General features: G+C 45.4%; 1 protein-coding gene across 18 annotated transcripts in view; it reads left to right on the plus strand.

The window, feature by feature from the left end:
• Positions 1 to 3137: 3137 nt before the first annotated feature.
• The window catches only part of NRXN3 (neurexin 3), a 966298-nt gene continuing 951685 nt past the window's right edge, over positions 3138 to 17750 (plus strand). For 4 of the 18 annotated variants that reach the window (XM_054515092.1, XM_054515093.1, XM_054515090.1 and 1 more), the window contains exon 1: positions 3142 to 3272. The gene's annotated coding sequence lies outside the window, so the exon portion shown is untranslated. Of the gene's footprint in view, positions 3273 to 17750 lie in introns of all 18 variants that reach the window. The other 14 variants (XR_008508437.1, XM_054515101.1, XM_054515100.1 and 11 more) reach the window with 6 other exon arrangements.

A 17750-nucleotide genomic window follows, 5' to 3' on the forward strand; every position in this document is an offset into this window, starting at 1 on the left:
CTGAAATGGCAAGAGCATTTTCTGTGGCATCAGGGGGATGGGTTCCCCCTGTGAGCCAGCTCTCTGCTCTAGCAAGACCTAAGCAAAAGCTGTGTGTGGTGCCTGCTACAGCTGTGCCCTGAGTTAGCAAGCCCAGGTCTCAGAGCACAATAAGTTCCTTGAAGATGAGCAGTCCCACGTAGCAATGTATTGAAATTGCACTGACTGAATTGCCCCAGTTTATGACAGCATTTTGTCTTTTAGTTATAAAAAGCCCATTGGTTTGGTAAAAACTTTTGGAAATTTATTCTAAAGGGAACAAACAAAAGAAGATGAATGGTGTTTCTATGAATGTATGTTCTTGCCTTTGCCTCTTCTGTCTGGTGGGGTTGGGAGGGAATTGTCAGGTGCCTAGGTATATAAATCTATGTCACTGCTAATTTTTAAGGCCCTTTGGAAAGGAAGTTGGCTATTTTCTTAATGAAGACACTGAAAAAATCTTATGTATCTAATTATTGTCTAGATGGGGACAAAACACTTTATCTAAAGCATGTCATGTGTTCTGAAAAGTCTCACCACAATGCCAGTGACATATACTGGGGAGATAAGTAGTATTAGAGGGTTCTACTACAAACCTCACTGTAAGAATCATGTTTTTTTTTCATCTCCATACAATTTATTTGCAAGCTGAATGGCTAGAATGAGAGATGAGAAAGAAAGAATTAGGGGAATTAAAAAGAAAAATCCACTCTCTTGTTGAGCAATTATAGCATTGCTTGCTGGACAAAGAACTTCTCATTTTGCACTGCTTTCCTCTTGTCTCTATTTTTCTTCACACCCCAGCAAAGACGTACCTTGCAACCTTAGGAAAACTTCCCTTCTCTTCTAATATTTTCTCACTATACTGTGCCTATTTATAACATGATGTCTGCTATTTTGGTGCCTAACTGTAACAATTTTTCAGAAGTATAGGTCTATGTGTCCGAGTTAGGCACTGTAAGATTTTTTTCCAAAGTAGTTGTTATCCTCCTTGGTTCCATGTTGCACTCTGAACAGAAGTTTCTCAGATAGATGAAGTCTTCTATCCTTTGTCTAATTTTAGACATTTCATATATAGGTGTCCTGGGATTTTCTTTTTCCACTTGAAAGGATAGGATGAAAACTAGCTTATTTTCCCCAAATCTTTTTTGGACTCACTTTACCCTTAGTGATGAAGCTGGTTAAAGGTTGCTAGTTTGTTTTTTCTCACAAAGGACATTCTGTTTCTGTCTGCTAAATCAAAGTGGTTAAATTTGGAATTGGAAGTGGAGATGGTACTGTTGTCACTGATTTTCCATGGAAGACACTCTGTTGTTAGGCAGCCAGATTAAAATATGATGTAAGTATGTGTGTGCATGGTCTTAGAAGACCTTGGACAGGGAAGGGGTGGAGGAGGTGCAGTTTCAGAAGACTATCTCAACAAATCATTACTTTCATAAACTGCAAGCTACAAAATGCTAGATTGCCAGAACTACCAGCAAGTGAAGAAATGCATGAGAAGCCAGATTTTATTGTCAGATGCACTTTTTAACTAGTTAACTACTTAAGTAAACGAAGTAATACTGATTTTCTTCACAGTAATTGAGACCAGGATCTAATCCCATGCCCTAAGGAGGGACTGATAGTTCTTACTGCAATGTTGTTCATATAAAACATGTTTAAAACAATCAACAATAACCTGCCTTTGCACAAACATATAAAAGGATAAAATCTTGCTCTTGGGGTGCTGATTTTGGGCTAGGAAGATGTCTCTTTGCTGGACCATTGTCACGTTGCTGAAATGGGTCTCTATGGTCTTCTCTGTACATGTATATGAATTTGTTAGGGTGTGTGAAGGACTGCGTTTTCCAGAGAAACTTCCCAAGGGGCTCCTAATACTACTTGTAACTATTATTTAGTGTTTCTGTGTGGCTATTATCCACCTCAGACGCAGCAGCATTTCAATAGTAGGAAGGTGATCAATACACACTGTATAAATAATAATTATTTATTATTTATTGAGTACTGCGGGTAGGCTGCCTGCTATGCAAAATGTAGAAAAAGACAAAAACCTTTGGATATGTGATCAGAGGGAGAAGGAAAGACAAATAGCTTTGCAGTCTGTCCCTAAGGCAAATGCATTTCTAAGTGTCTGGTGTTGCAGTATGAGCATCATACACAAATTTTACAAGACCATATAGTCTGGAGAGAGGGGCCAGAAAGTTTGATTCCTCACTTTTGGGTTTGTGTGCACTTCATGTGCATAATGTTCCTGTCTGCTAGTCTTCTTTGAGGTGGACTTTTAGTCTGATAACAAATTAAAAATCTTTACTTACGTGTTCCCCACAGTACATTTGCTGTTTTAAGTACTAATAGTGATAAAATGATAAATAACAATATCTAGGATGTACACTCTAAATGATTGAAATATTGACCCCAACATAATCGATGGTGTCTATCCGTGGCTGTTTTCTCTACTTTTAAAAGTAAGAAAATAAGTGGATAAAAAGTTTGAGATATTTGTACATGGAAACTTAGTGGCTGGTTTAAATGAAATGGGCAGTGTATAAATTGACTAGAAATACGCGGAAGGTTTGCGTCAAACTCTGAGCTAGAAGGGAAAATTCTTTGTGAACTTTAAGGGTTTTGGGGTACTCATGAAAGTGATCGTCTGAGGAAGACGCTTCCTCTGCTCTGACGGCTGGTCCCTGGTAGCAAACTGAAGGAAAAAACAAGCCGCGTCTGCCCGGCTTCGCCTTGCTGGGACCAGAGGGGCAGAAATCCGCCCTCGCTGTGCCGGCCCGGTGAAGGAGCGCTCGAGGAGCAAGAGGCTGACGGGCCGAGAAGCCGCCGAAGCTCTCTGCTGGGAAGAGGCGGCGGAAGCGTGGGAGGGAGGCGAAGCCCGGCGGAGCGCTGCTGCCCGTGCCCGGGGCCGTGCCCGCTGCCGGGGCCGGGCGGACCGTGCCGGGGGCCGGGGCGCGGACCCGCGGTCTCTTTAAAAGCCGGGGCCGGTGGGGCGGGCGCGGCGGCAGCAGGGGGCGGCGGCGGCGGCGGCGTGCGCGGGGCTCGGGCTGCTCCGGCACCGCGGCGCGCTCAGCCCTGCGCAGCTCCGCCCGCGGCTCTCCCGGCACGGCTCGGCTCGGCACGGCCAGCCCAGCCCAGCTTCCCCGGGACCCCCGCAGCCCCCGCGGCTGGGGCCACGCTGGAGCCCCCTGCCCCGCAGCGCAGGCGAGCCGCGAGTTGGCGCGGCGGCCGGTGCCCGCCCGGCTGCGGAGGTGAGAGGGGCGGCGGGCGGGGGGCGGCTCGGCTCGGCACGGCACGGCGCGGATCGGAGGGAGCTGCCCGCCCGGCGAGTGCTGGGCGCCGCCGCTCCGGAGCTCCGCGGGTGGGTTTCTCCTCACGCTTCCCACGACAACTATTTCGGATCGTTTTATCCCTCTCCCGTTCCTTGCTGCCCCGGCGGGGCTGGGCGCTGCCCGCCCGGGCGGAGTGGGCGCGCACCGACCCTCGGGACGCTCCGGCTCCTTTGGTCAGACTTTTCGGGAGATCGCAGTTCCCGCGGCGGGGCATTTTGCAATGGAAAATTGGTGTGGGGGGGGCTTTCGAAAAAGAAGATACTACGCTGAGTTACAGCAGGGAGACCCTTACAGTGAGCCTGCTGTTTGACTAAAGCTCAAGGATTTTTTTTTTTTTTAATACTAACGAGAAAAGAAGAGAGGCTGAAAAGGAAAGTTTTTTTCTTTAATATTTTTTGTCTCTTCCAAGTCTTCGGATCTATTACGGTAGCGCCTTTCTTCCCCGCCTTCCATTTGTTTGTATTAATGATTTAGTAGCCGTCTTGCCTGAAAACTTCCACCGCGAGTGACTGCCGTGGGTTTTCAGGCAGTCAGTGACCTTAAAGGTTGGTTCAGTGCTTTTTTCGTGCAAAATCTATGTGAAATAACGGCTTTAGAGTTTTTTTTCTTATCGGGATTTTTTCTGTAAGAAAAAAAATTACACCTGCTTTATAATTTAAAAGAAAACACCATTGAGTCAGGGAGTGATGTAATTCTCCTACCTAAGGGCACCGACTCTGGTGCTTTGCAGGTGACTTGTCTTTTGCTTACTCTTAAATTTATTTTAATGGTAATTTTGTGTGGCTACGAAATAACATATTTAACAGTGCTGTTTTAAGAATGTATTTTGTTCAAAGTGAACACTTTCAATTTTTTTTCTTCCTGATTTCTACCTACCCCTCCTCCCTCAAAAGAAAACAATAAAAAAGATTAGGCATGAGATCAGCGGCAGAAAAACCAAAGGATTGGGGAGGCAGAACCGGGGCTAAAAACATTGAATCGTTTATAAAAAGCACACTTTCAGCTTTTTGCTTTTCCAAGCTCTCCTTCCACCTTTCTGTGGTCAAACTGTTCGACACTTCGTTTCAAATAGTTTTAAGAAATTATTTGGATTTTTTCTAAATATTATTTGTCCCTCCTGTATTTTTGCTACCCGTAATTGTTCTGAGATAAGCACACAGCCCTCCTAAAAAGGTGAATATTGAAATGACCGCTCACCAATAGCTCCTTATTGCAAATTTTGAGGGGCTATTTTTTGAGGGGGCGAACTCTTAACTAGACTGTTGAAAGTCTAAGAGAAACGTTGAGTAGGTGGGGGAAAATTTGATCAGAAAAGGTTTTGTTTGCCGTGATGATACGGTCAGTTATTAATTGTAGCATTAACCAGAAAGGTGTTACGTCTGCCACTGGTTTCATTTGAAATGGTCATCAGTGTTATGTTTAGCAAGTTTATATAAGGGTTAGTAGTATTTTGGGGGGAGGAGGTTGCAGAGATTATTGCTCGTGGGTTTGCGACTGAACGCACCTTATCAGCTGAATGAACTGGATTATTGTGTAGACATAATTTTCATTTCTCGATCAGTTTCTTTTCAGTATTCGGCACTTTCTTAAACATTTATCTCTCGCTAGCAAAGTGTCTGGTTTTCGGGAGTAGGGAGGTGCAGCTGGGGACACTGGAAGTTTGGGGATAATGTGAGCAACAGGACTGTATTTATTTATTTAAAAAAAAAAACCCAAACCCCAAAGTTAGGAGGTGAGGATTCTCTTTCTGGAGCATTCGGGCACCTTCTGGTGGGGTATGTCTCTAGGCTTTTAATTATTTATTTCACTTTTGTCCTTTCAAAAATGAAGTAGAGCGAAACCAAAATGAGACAAAGTAAAATTAGAGTAAGCGTTGAAAAATAAATAAATAAAGCAAGGGAACGGCTGGAAGCCCAATGCTTGATTTCATCAACCTGGTGGCGATGGCTTCTCGATAGAAGCGATATCTGCCGATATCACCCCTGTTCATGGCTGTAGCCTGGCCTCATTTTACGCTGCGTTTCCACTGAACATGTTGACGTGCTGCTGCTTATATAAGGGCAAGAACAAATTCAAGCAGATTAGTGCTTGGGATTTTGAGATCGGCTACCCAGATCGCGCTGTGGGTTTTTTCCTTTCCTTGGGGGAGCTGATGGGGGAAGGCTGGAGAATGACGGGAGGGGATGAAATCGGAATGTGTGGTTGGGAGAAGATGGGGGTGATGCGGGGAGCAGCTTATTCGCATAATGTCTGCGCTGCGTCCCTTTTTCTTTTCTTTTTATAAAACCCATTATCTCTAAAAACACATTATTCTTCAGCCGGGTCTAAAAAAAAAATAGTGGGAGGGGTTATCATAGCGAGGGGGTTTGGTATGGGAGTCATTAGACCCACTGCTGCAAAACCAAGATACAGAAATCCATCTGCACCAACATTTCGGAGGGAGGGAGGGCGTAGAGAGGGGGGAAGGGATGGATTGTCTATCTTGGATTAGCGAAGTGGAGCTTTGTATTCTTCATTTTCCTCCCCATTTTCTGCCATTTTCCCCCATCCCCCCCATCCGCACACCCGCTTTCCTCCTCCCAGCCCCCACTCCCCCGAAGGTTTCTCATCCCTTGACGAGAAAATTCTGTGTTACATCCTGATGGCTCTGCGGCTTTTTTTTAGTGCATCACAACAGTGGCATGATGACCTTTACTTCATGCCACACAGATTTGGGCTCCCGACAGGACTGTGGCTGCAGCTTGGGCACACGCGTACACCCATGGTCATGCACCTTGGGTAGTCAGTGATTTAATTTCGGTTTTTGTGTGTGCATCTTTGTATGTCTGTATGGTTGGTAAACACTGACAGAGGGTGAGGAACGCAGTAATCGCCAAAGGCACGTCCATCCATTTTGCCAGCCCCTCTTGCCGTTCTCTTTTCCTGGACATTGTGTCACACATCATGAGATTTTGTGCTGGGGAGGGGTGTGCCCTGTGTGGATGGCAGGGGCCTGGGGGTCGGAGGGAGTGTATGTGTACTGGGGAGGGAGAAATTGTGTGGGGGAAGATGGACCTGACGATGCTAATAACATTATTTTGGTCAAATGAACGTCTGGTGATAATGATGCAGTGTAACCATCCGTGAAATACATGCTTGCGACACACTGGAATAAAGGTTACTCCAGGGAGCTCCGTCACAGCCAGGCATGCTCGAGGGAGTGTGCTGTCCCCTTGACAGGGGAAACAAAATTCATAAGCGTCCCAGGTCCCCTCCCTTTCCAATGCCTCCTTGCATGTCCGAGCTGGAGGGCATTGCGATCAAGAGAGGGGGTGGGCTGCACTGGAACCAGGGCTGAGCAAAGCATTCCCACCTCATCCTCCCATGCCATCCTCTCTTGCCCTCTTTGAGCTTATCCGTACTGTTGATCCAGACAATACAGGAATATCGCCATTTCCATGCAGTCCCTGCTGGAGCCTGGAGGGTGGTGAATTGAGAGGCGGAGAAAAGCTCCTTGTGTTTCTGTTGTAGGATGTGCAGGAGAGCCATGGCTTTTCAAGTCTGAGTGGAGCAGGGAAAAGGCTGGGGTGGGGAAGCATAGGGAGGTAAGAGTCTCTCTCTCTCCATCCACTGTTCCCCTCCTTTGTTCCCCCAGCTAGAACATGACAAGCCTCAGTGTGTGGCTGGGGTGACTGGCATGTGGGAATGAGGGAGCTGAGGCACTGAGAGGGAGGCTTTTCCTGCATTTCAGGATGTTCAGGACCCTCTCCAAGGCTCACAGAACTGCTCAGCACCCTCCTTTTCTGGGTGTGAAGGACTGACTTCCATCTTTGGCCATGGGCTGCTCCCACCCAGGGCGAGGGGAGCTGTGGCAGGAAGGTGCTTCTGTGGTTCTGCCAGCTGCTACTTCTCATTTTCTCTGTGTGGCTGTGCCTGCTCCGAGGTCTCCATATTTCTGGATCTTTCCGCTTCATGAAACAATAGCAAAAGTTGAATAAATAGATCTGTCCAGAGCTACTGGTGTTTGCCTTTTGCTTTTCTCCTTTCTCTGACCTTGAGATGCAGTGATAATCTACAGGCAGGAGGGTGGAGGCAGGAGTGTGTCCAGTGCCTCATATAGTTGCTCTAGGTGATGCCTAGAGAGATTCCTCTGCTCCCCTGGTTTGTCCTCACCAGAGCCAATCTTGCTTCAGCTGCCCAGCTTCACCAGTAGTTACCTTCTGATCTCTCCCTGCTGTCCCTCTTACCTCAGTTACTTTGGAAGTGGTTGTTGTGCTGCAGCTCCTGTGCTTGTAGGAATCTTACCATCATACAGTATCCTCAGCTGGAGTCCAACTCCTGGCCCTGCACAAAACACACCAAGAATCACACCATGTGCCTGAGGGTATTGTCCAAATGCTTCTGGAACTCTGTCAGGCTTGGTGCTGTGACCACTTCCCCGGAGAGGAGCCTCTTCCATTGCCCAACCGCCCTCTGGGGGAAGAACATTCTCCTAACATCCAAACTAAACCTCCCCCGATTCAGCTTCAGGCCATTTCGTTGAGTCCTGTCACTGGTCACCAGAGAGAAGAGATCAGTGCCTGCCCTTCCACTTCCCCTCAAGAGGAAGTTCTAGACTCTGATGAGGTATCCCCTGTCTCCTGCAGACTGAACAGTCCAAGTGACCTCAGCTGTTTCTCATAAGGCTTGTCCTCTAGGCCCTTCACCATCTTTGTAGCCCTCCTTTCAATGCTCTCTCACACCTTTTTATCCTCGTTACATTGGGCTCTTACATGGCTGCTCTCTAAGACAATGTGGTGGCCATCTGAGCAACAGGCAGAATGTATTGCAGGGCCTGTGTTCTTGCCCCCATCCTGTGGAGACTGCCTCCCTGGTATCTCCCTGATGCCCTGAAGGGCAAAGGTGGGCCCAAGGGTTTATGGTTCCTCCTTTTCCCCAGTGATTCAGACCCAAGGAAGAACATGACATAGTGCTGGAATTTACCCTGACCCTGAATGTTTTGCATCCTTGAAGTAAGAGGAGAGCTCAGTTCCTGCAAAGCATTCAGAGAGTGAGAGATGGTGCCAGGGGTAATTTGTGGTAGCAATGATAGTGGATTTTAAGTCCCTGTGCAAAAACTAAATTATTATGCCTCCTCCATCCCTTACTGTCTTCCCTTTCTAAGCAAGTTGCCAAGCCAGCAGGTACAGGCAATTCTTTTTTTTTTTTTTTTTTTTTTTTTTTTTTTTTTTTTTTTGATATGTGTTAGGATTGGATTAAAGCCCTCAACCTAGAGGACACCTTCAGGCTGTACAAGATGGTTGGGCTCCTGTCTGGATTATTCCTGGGAAGGTAGAGTTTAGTTCCCTTTTTCTTGTATCAGCAGTGGTATTTTGGGGGATCTACTGAACAACTTTCTCTGCAGCCTCCTCCAGGGCTCTTTAGAGTATTTTTCTTGACAAGCAGAGTGTATTTCTCCCCCTCCACCCCGATCTGTTTTCCTTTGCCCTCTCCTTTAGCCCTGTGCTGTGGGCACGTGCAAGTAAGTGGATGTCAGGATACTGGCTGAGCTGTGATAGGCTGTGTCAGTGATAAGGACACACAGTGATCTGTCCAAGAACAAACTGAAAGAATCAGAAGCTTTATGATGACCAAAAGCCAGGATAAGACGTGACCTCTGATGATGATGCAGGTGACAAGGGGCTTAATTTTAAAACAAAATGCATCCAGCTTTATCTGCCCCTGCCCCCCCACCAGCATGAAGAGAAGACAGGCTTTATTTTTTGACAAATGCCCAAGCTGGAACTGGAAATTACCTAAATTTTGGTTAAGCTTTGGAAATTTTTATCAGCTCTCATCTCTCCCTCATCCCCCTTTTCTATGTAATAGCAGTCTGTCAGTCTAGCAGAGCTGGTTTGTTCATACAGCAAGTGGTGGGGGAAATACTTTTAATTTTGAAACCAAGATACAAGAGGTATCTTCTTGAAACCAGTACATTACATAATCTTGGTTCAGGTTGTTGCTTTTTCTTTTCTTCTGTTTCTCCTCACTTGGGCATAGATAATGGCAATTCATGTGTAAAGGACTCTGAGAATCAGAAGTGGTGTTTTGATTTCTCACTGCCATCCAAACAGTCAGATGAAGACATGTTCATAGAAAGACGGCATGGGAGAAATTTGTTCTTCCTTTCAACTTGTTGTGGGCAATGGATGGCACTTCTAGTGCTCTGTTTATACCCTTTTGTGATTTTTTTTTTTTTTTTTTTAATGGAAAAACCATGACTTTTGGTTGGGCTAACTTGAGTATGGTTTTACTGAAGTCTAGTAGGGATAAAATGCAGTGTTTCTGTAGTGATGTTCTTGAAAAGTTGAGCAATAAGACCTCTACTGGAAATACACTAGTGATGTTGGAAGATCCTGTATTCTCCCTTAAGAGAAGATGGGAACACAATTTCTCTTGTTACCATTCACAGAAAACAGTCCTCTCTGAGCACCGTGGACAGCTCTTGTGAAGTGTGCACTGCACAGCCAGCTTGGCGAAGTGCTCTGTCTGGGCTAAAGCCTTCAGCCTCTTTAGACTCCGGGCTGCTGCGAGTATCACTGTGTGGCTTTTCAGAGGGTGGTGGAGGTTCACTTCCAGCTGTCAGAATTTCAGCTCTGTCTGAAATATGGTCTCTTGCAATAGGGTGGATTAGCCCTTCATCTACTTTGCCTCCCCTCGTCTCAGAGCTCTCTTCTTGTTTCTCACAGCCATGAGCCTGAGTTCTCTCCCAGGCATACTCCCCTGCCTGTTTTTGTCTGCTGGCAGAAGGACCAAGCTGGGGTGGTGGGAAGGGTATATCAGGGATTTTGGGGCTGTCAGTGTATCTGTAGTCTCTCACTGGTGTGCTGAGCTCCTGTCCTTTCCAAATTCCTCTCCTCTGCCCTTGATGGTGAGGGACGGCTTATTTCAAACACAATCTGCTTGTGTCATTCCTAGTCCTGCCGCTTGTCATCCATCACATCATGGGAACTAATTAACACTAGTGGCTTTGGATCCCGGGAACGACAGTGCTGGGATGGTAGACTCCTTCAAAGATCCTGATGTCTCCCTTCATAGCTAGGGCAGTTCAGCCCAGGAGTTCATGGACTCTGCTGTCCTTTGCCGGCTGCACCAGCCCTGTAGTGTGGGTGCCTGTGTGTGTAGCAGGGAAGGTGCTCAAGCCCTGGGTCTGCCTTAAAATGCCCTTGACAGTGCTGCAGCATCCCCTGCATCCAAGTACCTCCCAGCAGCAGGATGAGAGCCAAGGAATGAGATAGAATAATAATTGATGAGGATAGGGGGAGGTATGATGTAAACTTTTTGAAGCTGCCGGTACCACCTCCGCTGTCTTTGGCTACATCCAGCTGTGCGTAGTTCCAGGATCTGCTTGTGGGTTTGACCCTCTGAGAATCCCCTGCTCATGGCACAGCACATTGTCCTGTTTCTGCTGTGCCTGCTGTGTTGATGGGGTGGTCATCAGGGGAATCAGTGCGCTGCTCCTGTGGGGGGATGGCAGGATTAAAGATGAGGCCTCAGTCACGCTGTGAGGCTGCACAGAGAGCACTTGCTCCCCTTCTCCCTCTACTTTGTCTTTTCTGCTGTTGTGGACCACTTCTAAGAAAGGAAAGAGTCCTGTGGGGACGGAAGGAAAGGTAACTAAGCAAGAGGATGATGTTTGCTGGCAGCTGAAGGAGGATGAGGAGAGGAATAACTTTCCAGTGGGGTAATTGTCTAATGGACTGGCTGCATCTGCAGAGCAGGGTAGTGCTGGCTTTGTTTCAGTCTGCTCTTGCATCCCGTTTTTTTTTCCAATAATGTGTTAATTAAACATTGATTTCAGGGGGAAAAGGAATCTGCTTGAACTGCAGAAACTAAATGGAGTGTGGAGGAATGGGATCTGGTGAGGGATGTGTGGAAGGACCTTCTGTCCTGTCTTCATGACTAGTCATGGAGGGAAGCAAGGCAAGGGTTGTAGAAAAATCTGTTCACCTTAAGCTTAGAGTTCTTCATTCAACTTAAGTGTGAATTTTCTTCCTTTTGTAACTGCATGCTTTTCAACTGATATGAATTAAGGAATTACCAGATAGACAACAGTATTTCTTACAGAATACTTCACTTTTATTAAAAAGCAAAATGGAAGAGAGATTCTTTTCAAGGTGTTAGACAGGCTTTCTGTCCAGTTGATATTCTTCTAATTTTCTACTCTTATACTTGCTGTTGTAAATATAAGTGAATCAAGTTGTGGTGCAAGTTAAGCCACAAGTTGTAATGCTCTTGTTACTCACAAATACCCAACTGATCTTCATTTACTACATGTGGATGTCAGTCACTGAACACACATATAAGGTTGTAGGTTGTGATGTGGACTTTTTGATACTTTCTTTTCTGGTCCTTGGACCGTTAGAAAGTGGGAAAAGATTATGATATGTCCTTCCCTTGCTCAGTTGAACTCTCTTCTGTTCATTAGACTGGAAGAACCAATGGAAGGCTGTGCTGTCCTCCTTTTGTGCTCCCAGGTGTTGGGAATGCATAGAGAAGATAAGAGTCCTTGCTTTAGTCTGAGATCTTATCTGGAATAAACTTCTCTGCTGATGTGAGCAATATATTCTTAACAGCATTAAACAGTTTTGATTTGAGTTTTTTTGACCACTGTGCTTTCTGTCTTCACTAGTTGTGGGAAGTGATGGAAAGGAGGAATTAACCTGTCTGACCTTTCTGAGCATTGCATAAGTCCGAATTAAAGTGATTTCACAAAGACCTCAATCAGTTCATGCAGTAAGTGAAACAGCAGCATTGTCCTGAGAAGGAACCTGTCCTAGCTGTTAAATTCCTTTCTGCACCATCTGCAGTATCAAAGTACAAAAGGATCTGCTATAGCATCAGGAGACTTTTGAAAAATAATAGATTAGGCCACAGAGCAGCTGTTTTCTAGGAAGATTTTTGACCTGCTGATGGCTGGTGAAAATCACAGCATGGTTAAATTTGGAAGGGACTCTCAAGGTCATCTGATCCAACCCCTTGCTCAAGCAGGGCCACCCAGCAATTATGACCATGTCTAGATGGCTTTTTAATATCTTTAAGGAGGGAGACTCTACAACTTCCCTGGGCAACCTGTGCCAGGGCTCAGTTAGTCTCCCAGTAAAAAAGTGCTTCCTGATGTTCAGGCAGGACCTTTTGTGTTTCAGTCTGTGCTCGTTGCCTCTGGTCCTGTCACTGGGCAGCACTGAAAAGACCTGGCTGTGTTACCTTTACACTCTGCCTTCAGATAATTATGTACATTGATCAGACACTGCCCACCCCAGACACCCTTTAGAGTATTTTCTCCTCCAGTCTTAGCTTTCCTAGCTTTTCCTAGTATGAGAGACACTCATAATCTTCTTCATGGCCCTCTGTTATGTCTGCCTCCCTCTTGTACTGGGGAGTCCAGAGCTGCACACAGTACTCCATGTTTGGCCTCACCAGGGCTGAGTAGAGGGAAGGATCCCCTTCCTCACCTGCTGACAACATTTCTAGTGCAGCCCACAATACCATTAGCTGCCTTTTGTGCAAGGGCATGTTGGCTGATATACAATGTGATGTCTGCCAGGAGCTCAGGTCCTTTTCTGTAAGGCTTTTCAATCAGGTGTTCCTCAGCATGTTCTGATCCATGACTCATGAACTTCATTACAGTGGTACTGAGTGTCAGCAGAGCAGGAAGGATGGTCCTTAAGTATTAACTTAAGAAGCAGAAGTCTGGAGTTCTTCCCCAGAGTGTGTTTAATCAGTTTTTCATAACAGTCATCACTTTTGCCATTCACCGAAAATTCAAAATTATAATTTGTGAAACATTGAGTTCCTTGAAACAAAAGCTTCATATATCTGATAATAGAATAGAATAGAATAGAATAGAATAGTTCCAGTTCAAACTAGTCCAACACTTCAGGACAGACTAAACATTGAGGGATATTGTTAAGGGCATTGTGCAAGTGTCACTGAGAGTCACAGGTCATTGACCACTCCTCTAGGAAGCCTGGTCCAGTGTTTGGTCACTCTCTCTGTAAAGAAGTGTTGCCTAATATCTGGTCTGAACCTCACCTGCAGCATTTTAAGTCATTCCTTCATGTCCTGTCACTGAATACCAGGGAAAAGAGCTCAGCACCTCCCTCCAGTTCTCCTCCTCAGGAAGCTGTAGATAGCAGTGGGCTTGCCTCTCAATCCCCTTTTTTTCCTAACTAAATAAACCCAGAGTGCTTAGCCCCTCCTCAGAGGACATGTGTCCTAGCATTTCAGCAGCTTTGTTATCCTCCTCTGGAAACATTCACTTAACATCCTTTTTAATTTTGGGGTGAGAGAAGTTCTGGTAATTTTTTGTTCTCTTATGATGGCTGGTTACACACTACATTTTTTTTGTAGACCACAAAGAAAACAAATTTTAAATTATTGATTACTTTGACTTTTTGAAGGGGGACAAAGAGAGTGCAGAAGTTCTGTGAGGAGACTAAGGCCAACCTTCCTGAGGGAGTCAGAATGCCTGTTAATTCACTGATATCCTGGTAATAAAATCTGCCAGTTTGTCTGGTCAGCTCAAGCAGCATTGTCAAAGAGGGTATGATATAATATAATTTCAGGTATATGCATTAAAAATACCTGCTGCATATCTGGGAATCAAATGCTGAGAACTTTATGGAGAAAATACAAAGAAACATTGATCCTTGATGTAATTTCATATAGGTCATTAATCAAATACATATTAAGGGTGTATCTAATACCAGTGGACCAGAAGTCATAATTTTGTTGAGCCAGGTCTTAAAGATGTAGTTCAAATAATTAGTTTTTTAAATGTGTCCCTTCTCTTCCTTGTTGGATGATATGGGCTAATGAGTTGCTAGCAGCTCTGTTTGGTACTAGCTTGGGTCATAGAGTGATATGGTGCCTAGGATGTTCCTGTACTTTTTTGGCAGCAGATGGTAATTTCATTGAGTAAATGTATTTTATTAGGCTAGAGGGAGCTACTTTTAATTTATGAAGACCACTGTGTATCAGTGCATTGGGTTTGCATGGCCACATTTTGGTAGCTGGGGGGCTACAGGGTGGCTTCTATGAGCAGCTGCCAGAAACTTCATGTCCAGCAGAAGCAATGCCAGCATGCTCCCAGATGGATGTTCTGCTGGCTAAGGCCAAGCCAAAGAATGACAGTAACACCTCTGTGATATCGTACTTGAGAAGCAAAGAAAATTTTGCACAGTTGTGGCCAGAGAAAAATGGAAGGAGAATATGTGACAGTAGCAACTCTGCAGACAGCGAGGTCAGCAAAGAAGGCAGGGCAGGAGGGACTCTGGGTGCTGGAGCTGAGATCCCCCTGCAGCCCATGGTGAAGACCATGGTGAGGCAGGATGTGCTCCTGCAGCCTGTGGAAATCCATTGGGGAGCAGAGGTCCACCTGCAGGCCATGGAGGGAGCCCCACACTGGAGCAGGGGGATGCCTGGAAGAAGGTGGTGATGCCTTGGAAAACCTGTGCTGGGACAAGATCCTGGCAGGGACCTGCGGATCCACGGAGAGAGCAGCCCACACTGGAGCAGGTTTGCTGACAGGACTTGTGATCCCATGGGAACCCACACTGGAGCAGCCTGTTCTTGAAGGGCTGAACCCCATGGAGAGGGATCTGTTTTGGAGCAGTTCGTGAAGAACTGTTACCCATGAGAGGAACTCATGCTGGAGGAATTCATGGAAGACTGTTTTCTATGGAAAGAACCCCAGACTAGAGCAGGAAAAGGACTCTTCTCTTTGAGGAGGGAGTAGCAGCAGAATCAACATGTGATGAACTGCTCATAATCTCCATTCCCCATTTCCCTGCACTGCTGATGGGGAGAAGGTAAAGAATTGGGGGAGAAGGTAAAGAATTGGGAATAAGTTAAGCTCAGGAAAGAGGGAGGGATGTGGGGAAAGTGTTTTTAGGTTTTGCTTCGCATTATCTTGCTTTGATTTTGATTGGTAATAAATTAAATTAATTTCCCAAATTCAAGTGTGTTTTGCCTGTGACAGTAATTGATGAGTGATCTCTTAACTCATGAGCCTTTCTTTATATTTTCTCTCCCTGTCCAGTTGCAGAGGGGAGTGGTAGAACGGCTTTGGTGAGTACCTGTCATCCAGCCAGGGTAAATCTGCCAGAATCAGGTAGAATGCAGAGTGAAAAGGGAGTAGTGAAATGCTGAGGTTCTGATAAGACAGTAACTCTTTTTAAGAAGTTTGAACACAGCAGTTCTTCCTTTCATGCTCTTTTTGTTGCCAATATGTAACATGAGGTTGGAAGTTGATCTGCTTTCTTGGCACAACGTAGGTAATTTACCAATTAAACTAGAAAATGGTCTAAATTTGATAAGAAGCAATTTATAAAATACAAATGAAAAGTACTGTACTTGGAAAGATCTACTCAAATGCCTGTATGTAAAATGGGGGATAACAAGCCAGGCAACAGAACTGCAGAAAAGGATCTGGGAGGCACTACTGTGAGTCAGAGACTGAATATGAGTCAACAGTGTGGTGATGTTGCAAAAAAGCAAATCCCATTTTAGGGTATATTTAACAGGAGAGTCACGTGTAGCACACAGGCTGTAGTTTTTCTACGCTAGCAGCCACTGCTGAAGCCACAGCAGAGCATTGCATCCAGGAGAGCAGGAAAACCAGAAACAGTGGAAGGAGATGAGGAGAGAGCAGCCAGAGTGGCAAACGCTGTCTGCAAGGAGAGGATTGGTTGGGTTGGTTTAGACTAGAGAGAAGATTGACGAGGGAAAAGCTGTCCAATATTTAAAAGCTTGTTTTAGGAAGACAGTGATTAATTGTTCTCTGTGTCCACTGGGGATAGGACAAGAAGTAATCAGCTTAATTTGTAGCAAGGAAGATGTGGAGGTAAGTGCTAGGAAAAGCTTTATGAGTATTTGGAAAGTTAAGCAGGAAAACAGTGTCCTGAGGGAGGCTGTAGTGCCCTCATCAAGGGGAGTTTTAAGAGCAGATGAGACAGGAGACACATAATTTTATCTAGGTTGTTTTATTATAGTTTTGACAGGTTCAGAAAGGAATGGTTTGCCTGAACTCCTGATGTCTGGTCCCAACAGCTCTTGCAGTGCCTGAGAGGCAGGCTTGTCCCCTCACTGGCAGTTGTGGTGGGAGCGTGGGGAAGCAGAGCCAGGGTGAATCACTCCCTCTGCAGATTGCCCTACAGCACCTTCCATGCCCCTGGCATAATCCAGTTTTACACTGCACATCCCAAAAAGACCTGAGGGAGCCTGTGTGTTCAGTAGTGTTACATTAGCATCCAGCACTGTAAGCCTTTCTATTTCTGCAGATAAACAAGCAGAGGACTGGCCCAACTGCCTGCATCTTCATAACTAGGAATTCGAAGTTATTGGAGACTTTTATCCTGGTTATTGTTTAATTTACAGTGGGAAGATTTGGTGAAATTATTTGGAGATTGTAAAAAAGGCTTACACTTCTGCTTTCACCTGTCAAAACCCACTGCAGATTTGTATGGTGTGTTGGAAGATAATTTTTCTGTGCTCTTCCATCAAAAGAAAAAGACAAGGGCAAAGGATTTTCTTCACTGCAACATATTTCTTCCAGTGTCTTCAAGCAGAGTTGTGTGGATGAGGCATTGCAGGAGGTGTCTTTGCAGTCAGTGGATTTGAGAAGAGAGAGCCCAATGCTTGATTCAGTAGACATATACTTTGATACTTTGGTACTTGTGAGAGGGGCTCACGGCACTTTAAGAGAGGAGGATGTTCTTGGTGAATGGGGCTTTTCTTCCCCAAGAGTTCAGCAGAACCTTTCAGCTACTAGCAAGCAGTCCAAGACATACTATGTGGCATGTTACTGCTATATTTTTCTGAATCTTAGATTTACACTAACAGCCTGACTGGATCCAGTTGGGCCTAGGAGTTAATTTGAGTGTCTCCAGTGCAGTGAGCCATTTTCACTGGCGAGCCTCAAGGAAGGAAGATTTTCCTTTTAGTTTCAAAGAACACCTGGGAATATATGCTTGTTGAAGTTGTACAGTGTTGTGCTTGACCACAATCTGTGTGCACAGTTTATAATGTAACTGTTTTCCACCATCTTACATAAACTTATAACTGCAGGCTTTTGCCATTCTTCAGAGGGAGTAGAGGATGAAGATACTATGCTCTTCTTCTTGGCACTAGAAATGAGTCAGGGTTGACACACAAAAGTAGGAGGCAACAGTTTGTGTGTAGGAAGCTTGTTCTGTCCAAAGAAAATCTATGGGTTATATGCAGGGTGTTAGTCCTGCTACACTGCAAGGCTGGTATCTTCTGCTGAAACTGAGTTCACACACACTCACCATTTGGAGCATATGGAGAGCTCAGCAGATCAGCCCTCAAGGGATGACTGGTGAAATGGTTGAAGGTAGGTTGGGATGTAATTATTTG

The sequence above is a fragment of the Molothrus ater genome, chromosome 6 (genome assembly GCF_012460135.2).
Source record: "Molothrus ater isolate BHLD 08-10-18 breed brown headed cowbird chromosome 6, BPBGC_Mater_1.1, whole genome shotgun sequence".
NCBI classification, from domain to species: Eukaryota; Metazoa; Chordata; class Aves; order Passeriformes; family Icteridae; genus Molothrus; species Molothrus ater.